The sequence below is a fragment of the Anomaloglossus baeobatrachus genome, chromosome 7 (assembly GCF_048569485.1).
Source record: "Anomaloglossus baeobatrachus isolate aAnoBae1 chromosome 7, aAnoBae1.hap1, whole genome shotgun sequence".
Classification (NCBI taxonomy): Eukaryota; Metazoa; Chordata; class Amphibia; order Anura; family Aromobatidae; genus Anomaloglossus; species Anomaloglossus baeobatrachus.
In genome coordinates, this window is record NC_134359.1 from 70,772,375 (window position 1) to 70,778,828 (window position 6,454).

Below are 6,454 nucleotides of genomic sequence, written 5' to 3' on the forward strand. Positions count from 1 at the left end.
GAGAGAAAGAAAGAGAGAGAAAGAAAGACAGAGAAAGAAAGACAGAGAGAGAAAGAGAGAGAAAGACAGAGAGAGAAAGAAAGATAGAGAGAGAGAAAGAAAGAGAGAGAAAGAAAGACAGAGAAAGAAAGACAGAGAGAGAAAGAGAGAGAAAGAAAGATAGAGAGAGAGAAAGAAAGAGAGAGAAAGAAAGACAGAGAAAGAAAGACAGAGAAAGAAAGACAGAGAAAGAAAGACAGAGAGAGAAAGAGAGAGAAAGAAAGATAGAGAGAGAGAAAGAAAGAGAGAGAAAGAAAGACAGAGAGAGAAAGAGAGGCAGAGAAAGAAAGAGAGAGAAAGACAGAAAGAAAGAGAGAGAAAGACAGAAAGAAAGAGAGAGAGAAAGACAGAGAGAAAGAAAGACAGAGAAAGAAAGAGAGAAAGAAAGACAGAGAGAAAGAAAGAGAGAGAGAAAGAAAGACAGAGAAAGAAAGACAGAGAGAGAAAGAAAGATAGAGAGAAAGAAAGAGAGAAAGAAAGAGAGAGAAAGAAAGACAGAGAGAGAAAGAGAGGCAGAGAAAGAAAGAGAGAGAAAGACAGAAAGAAAGAGAGAGAAAGACAGAAAGAAAGAGAGAAAGACAGAAAGAAAGAGAGAGAGAAAGACAGAGAGAAAGAAAGACAGAGAAAGAAAGAGAGAAAGAAAGATAGAGAGAGAGAAAGAAAGAGAGAAAGAAAGAGAGAGAAAGAAAGACAGAGAGAGAGAAAGAAAGACAAAGAGAGAGAGAAAGAAAGACAGAGAGAAAGATAGAGAGGAAGAAAGACAGAGAGAGAAAGAAAGAGAGAGAGAAAGACAGAGAGAGAAAGACAGAGAGAGATATCACAATTTGTATTTTCTGGAGGATTTTTGGAAAATATTTATCATTCCCTTTTAGGTTAAGAGCATTCCAATATCACATTTAACCCCTTCAAGACCTGCTCAATTTTCATTTTTGCGCTCTCCCTTTCTTTCAAGAGATAATACTTTTTTTTTTTTTTACTTTTCTGTGGATTAACAAGCATTAAAATTACCATATCATGTACTTAAAAAAAAATGGAAAACATTCCAAGTGGGGTGAAGTTGTAAAAAAAAAAGCATCAAATTCTGTAATTTTTTTTGTTTATATGGGTGCATTATGCAGGAAAATGACCTTTAGGTCTGTATGATTACTTTTTTTTTTATATTTTTGTGAAAAAGTCTGAAATTTGTAAAAAAATAAATATTTTTTTTTTGTTTTTTACCATATTCTGAGACCTGTAACATGTATTTTTCTGTCCGTGGAGCTGTCAGGGCTGATTTTTTTTTTTGCAGGCAAAGCTGTAGAATTGATTATTTTGGGGTACAGATGACATATCCATCACTTTATACAACACTTTTTTTTTTCTTCTTAGAACTTCGGTGATCACAAGACAACAAAGTTGTCATTTTGATTTTTTTGATTTTTTTTTTTATGTCTAGGATATGTTTTAACCCTTTCACCCCAATTTTCTGTTTTTAATTTTCGTTTTTTTTCTCTCCTTCTTCCGAGAGCCATAACTTTTTTATTTTTTTTATTTTTCCATCAATATACCCAAATGCGGGATTTTTTTTTTGTGGGATGAGTTGTACTTTTGAAGACGGGGAAGACGGTGAAGACTATTCTCCTTCCTCACTGGAGGGACAATTTGTACTTTTGAATAAACCATTCATTTTACCATATAGTGTACTGTAAAACGAGGAAAAAAATGTGGCGAAATTGGGGAAAAAAGTGAAATTCCACAATGGTTTTTGGGGTTTCTTTATTCACCATATTCACCATATGGTAAAATCCACGCGTCGGTACCATTACATAGACAGCAAACGTGTAGGTTTACTGTTATCTAAATGGTGTAAAAAAAAAAAAATTGTACAAAAAAGAATTGCGCTTTTGTCGCCATTTTCCGAGACCCGCAGTATTCACATTTTTCTGGACCTGGAGCTCAGTCTTAGTGACGGCTTATTTTTTGCGTCCTGAACTGACATTTTTAATTATTTTTAATTATACCATTTTTGGGTAGATGTGATATTTTGATCGGATGTTATTGCATTTTACTGCAATGTTATGGCAATCAAAAAACTTAATTTTGTCATTTGGATTTTTTTTCGCACTACACAGTATACGGATCAGATTAAGTGATTTTATATTTTGATAGATCGGACATTTCTGAACACAGCGATACCAAATATGTGTATTTTTATAAATGTTTTATTTTCAATGGGGCAAAATTGGATGATTTGAGCTTTTCAGTTTTTTTATTGTTTCATATACAGTATTTTGAAACTTTTTTTTTTTTTTTACATTTTCTATTTATTTCACTATTCCCCCTAGTGGACTTTATGACTGTATACTCCAATTTCTTGCCCTGATGAGAGTGATGCTGCAGCATAGCTCTGATCAGGAGAAATGCTGTATTCCTGTGAGTGCCTGTGCTCTGATGGCTGTCACAGGAAGTGAGTCATGACAGCGTCAGGGGTCATCTAACCCCGCGCTGTTATGGTTTCACATTGATTGCGTAATTGGGCCGCCGATGGGGGCGGGTAACAGCACGATTCCCGCTGCGGCCCTTTAAATTGCGCTGTTAGAGCTTGACAGCACAATCTAAAGGGGTTAACAGGCGCTGGTGGATCTCAAAGACGCCAAAAGCATTGACTATGGATCAGGGTTAATTATCGGACCCAGAAGTAGCGCTGCCACCGCAGGAGACTCTGTAAGTATGTGCTGCTTTAACCCTTTTGCTTCCTTTTTTTTTCTTTTACAGTGGCCAGTCACAGCCATGCCAGTACATGACATGGCTGTGATGGCCACAGAGAGGATGGTTTTTTCCATCCAAACATTTACCGATTTTTGGCAAGATCGCCGACTTTTGCAGTAAATGTTCGGATTTCCGATCTGGCCAATGATCGTACAATTTTAACATTTTCCGATCTTTGCCGATCAGGATCGCTCATCTCTACTTATAAGTACAATGTTGCAACTCTAAGTAACGCTCAGTTCCCCAGTAGGAGAGATGTCATATTGTTTATTTCCTCTCCTGTCGTCGCTGGCTAAACTTGTAGTTTATAATTATTGGAGCTACTCTTGATCATTTCTAGTATCCCTGTGTCGCCCATGGCTATGGGGTACTTGGTCCCGAGCCATTTATTTACCGGGATGCTGTGTCACGGGTGAATGTTGGCTGTTGCCCGGTTCCGTGACCCTGGGGACGCTTTTTATAGGGGAGTATTTACAGGGGACATTAAAGTCATTGGTGTGACGCCAACTGCGTGTTGCGGTTAGGATGGTGGGACTGCCACTGCTGAGTTGGTTACCCCTGGGGCTGGTGCTAATGGCAGCTGTGGTGGTAGGTCCTCTGCAGGTAGGGCTGAGCCCAGAGGGATATATGGTGGAGACTTTCGCCGAAGAAGGGAGGCCACACCGTGGGTTATAAGTTAACAGTCTTTACTCACAATTTTGCCCTTAGATGGCTGGTTCAGGTCTCTGTATTTCCAGTGCCAGTTTGATGACTCGGTTGCTCTGTCCCCGGCACCATCAATGTGGTTGGGTCCATTAAGCTTGGAGCTGGTTTGGGGCCTGACTGTCCTTGTTTTGGCAGTCTCCTCATCCATACGGCGGGCAGTATGGACCCTGTAGGGCCGGTCCGTGTCCCGAACCCTGATCCTCCCATTACTGCTGATGCCCCCAGATCTGTGGGTCAGTGAGGTCCGTGAAGGTCCCTTCACTGTGCAGGTAAATGCAAACCGTGTGAAGCTGACGCCTGACCTAGGGCCCTGTTCCCCGTCGGTGCGCTAGTGCCAGTGGTACTCAGGTGTACCTGCCCTGGCGACCACTCTCCTGAGCCCCTGGGTCACCATTACACGACCCAGCTCTAGGCACGTCTCTCTCCTTCACGCTCCACTTCTTGACTCCTCTCCTGACCTCTCACTGTCCCCTTCCACCAGGCTGTCTAGCCCCCTGGTCTGGCTCTGCCCTCTAGGTGGCCATCCCCTTTGTGTCTGACTAGCCAATTACCTCTGAAGTGGAGTGGGAACTGGGATTTCGGTGTGTGTGGATGTCACTGGCACTGGTGTTCCAGGCCCCTGGGGGTAGGCCTTGCATCCTGGTGAGGATACAGTACCTAGTAGTGCCCTGAGTGGTTCAGGGGCGCTACATCCCCATCTGTAATCATATTTTATTATCATTCATTGCAATTTGAGAAAATAAAATGTTACTAAAATCATTTGAAATGTCCCATTATTAGTCTCAACGCAATTCGCCAAGCCCAATTATTATTGGGCACGGAGACTGATGCTGTATATTGGCACCAGAGTGCATGGTAACAACTATAGCGGCCACAATGTGAACAGCATTTATAAGTAACAGCCGCCTCCAGTGTGACGCACACCAGATCCCGCCAATACCCCAATCCCCAGCAACAGAACAATTGAATCCAGTGTACTCGGGTCATTGGAGGCGCGGCTGCAACCATCATAACTGGATGTCAGAGACAGAAAACTCTTAAATGTTCAGGTTTATTTTGGATCAACCAACAACTCTGTAGTTGTTTAAAAAAAAAAAAAAAAAAATGAATTATGAAAAATCAAATTTGCCTAATAATTATGTAGAATATAGAAATGTGGCACTCCTTCTATAGTCGCTGGTGCTTGGATAGGGTCCCACCCCAGATCAAAAAATTGAAAAAAATCCAGCACTCAAAGCATTCAACTGGAATTGTTTTATATTTTATTCATTGTTCTGTGTAATTATTAAAGACGTTTCGGTCATCCGACCTTCATCAGTTTACACTACAATAAAAAGATACATGAAAAATTTTTAAGTATACAGAAATAATGGCATTATACAATCATGGTAACAAAAAAGGACAGAAATATTCACCACATTATAATGCATGAACCATAAACTATGATATACAAAAAATGTCAACAAAAAGACAAAAATGAAGAATCTGTCAGTTGAGCCGCTTCACTAGCAGATATACTGTCCACCTAAAGATATAATTGAAATACAGATAAAATGTAACATAATAGAACCATTATACAACAAAAGGGGAACCAAACAGGAAACCCAAAAATTTATCCAAAAAATGTATATCTTGCTAATATAGAAGGACAAAAAGCCTAAGCACCAGCACTGAGACACTATTCTAATCTAATAAAACAGACAATACACAGAAATGCCATGTAATGAACACTCACCAGAAAGGGCTCTGTAGAAATATATGGAAAAGCTGGACCAGAGGAAAAAGCTGCCCGTCCGGGTCTGCAGTCAATGTAATCTGACAGTCCAATGTCCAGATTTAAATAGACCGCTCAATTAGCTCATTAACAAGTTACAGAGCGTCACTTCCGGTCCGAAAACCGGAAGTGACGTCACGGAGCGTCACTTCCGGTCCGAAAACCGGAAGTGACGTCACCGGTTGGCAAAGTGTAAATCCTGATGGTTGGCAACTGTAGACATACTCAGACAGCCACTCCTCACCGCAGGACGTCACTTCCGGTCCGCAAACCGGAAGTGACGATCCTGGTTGGCAAAATATAAACCAGATGGTTGGCAATTTAAAGACAAATTACCTAAAAGATCAAATAAAAGAAAAAATAGAAGAAATAAGATAAGAGGATTAAGGGAATGGTGTATTTATTCAGAATCAATTTAATAATTTTTTAATTTTTTATCAACTATAATCAACCCTAGTAAAAAAAGGAAAAAAAGAAAAGAAGAAAAGAGAAAAAAGAAAAACTATGAGGAATATACATAAGGAAATGGAGGGGGGGGGAGAAAAGGGGGGAAGGGAAGGGAAAGGAAGTGGGCATTGGGAAGGGAAGGGGGGGGGGGGGAAGGGGAAAGGGAAAGGAGAGTATGTATTCCTGGTGACTGACCACTGAGGAAGCCATGATTAGCTGTAATACACGATGGGCTTTTTGGCTGCTTGTCCCCCCGCCCTCCAATCACATCCCAATTGATGACCGGGACATGACACTTATGCTATAGGGTATGGTACCTGCACTTAATATCAGTTGAACAATATATAGATATGATCACTTTAGTATAAGGGGCAGACCAGGGTAAAGTGTTGCCCGTGAGTCACATGTAACCTGTTGACTGTTTCAGTGTAGCCCACCTACCTGAACAGCCAAAGAGATGGGTACATTTGTGTCCCACACCATGCCTCTACCTCCTGCTCATTGTCTTAATTTCTCCATTTTCTGTATTGTCAGGATGAAGTTACCACTGAGCACAATGATGGAGGAGGGAGCCACTGCCTCCCTTTTCCGTCTTTCGTTCTGTGCGTCAGATTGTGGCCGCACACTAGGCATTACAATGACATCACTAGATTACACCTGCTGTTGTTGGAGCTTGAGTACACAGTGTGAAGCAGCAATGGAAGGCAGATAGGTATTTTTATTTTAGTTTTTGGTTAGTAC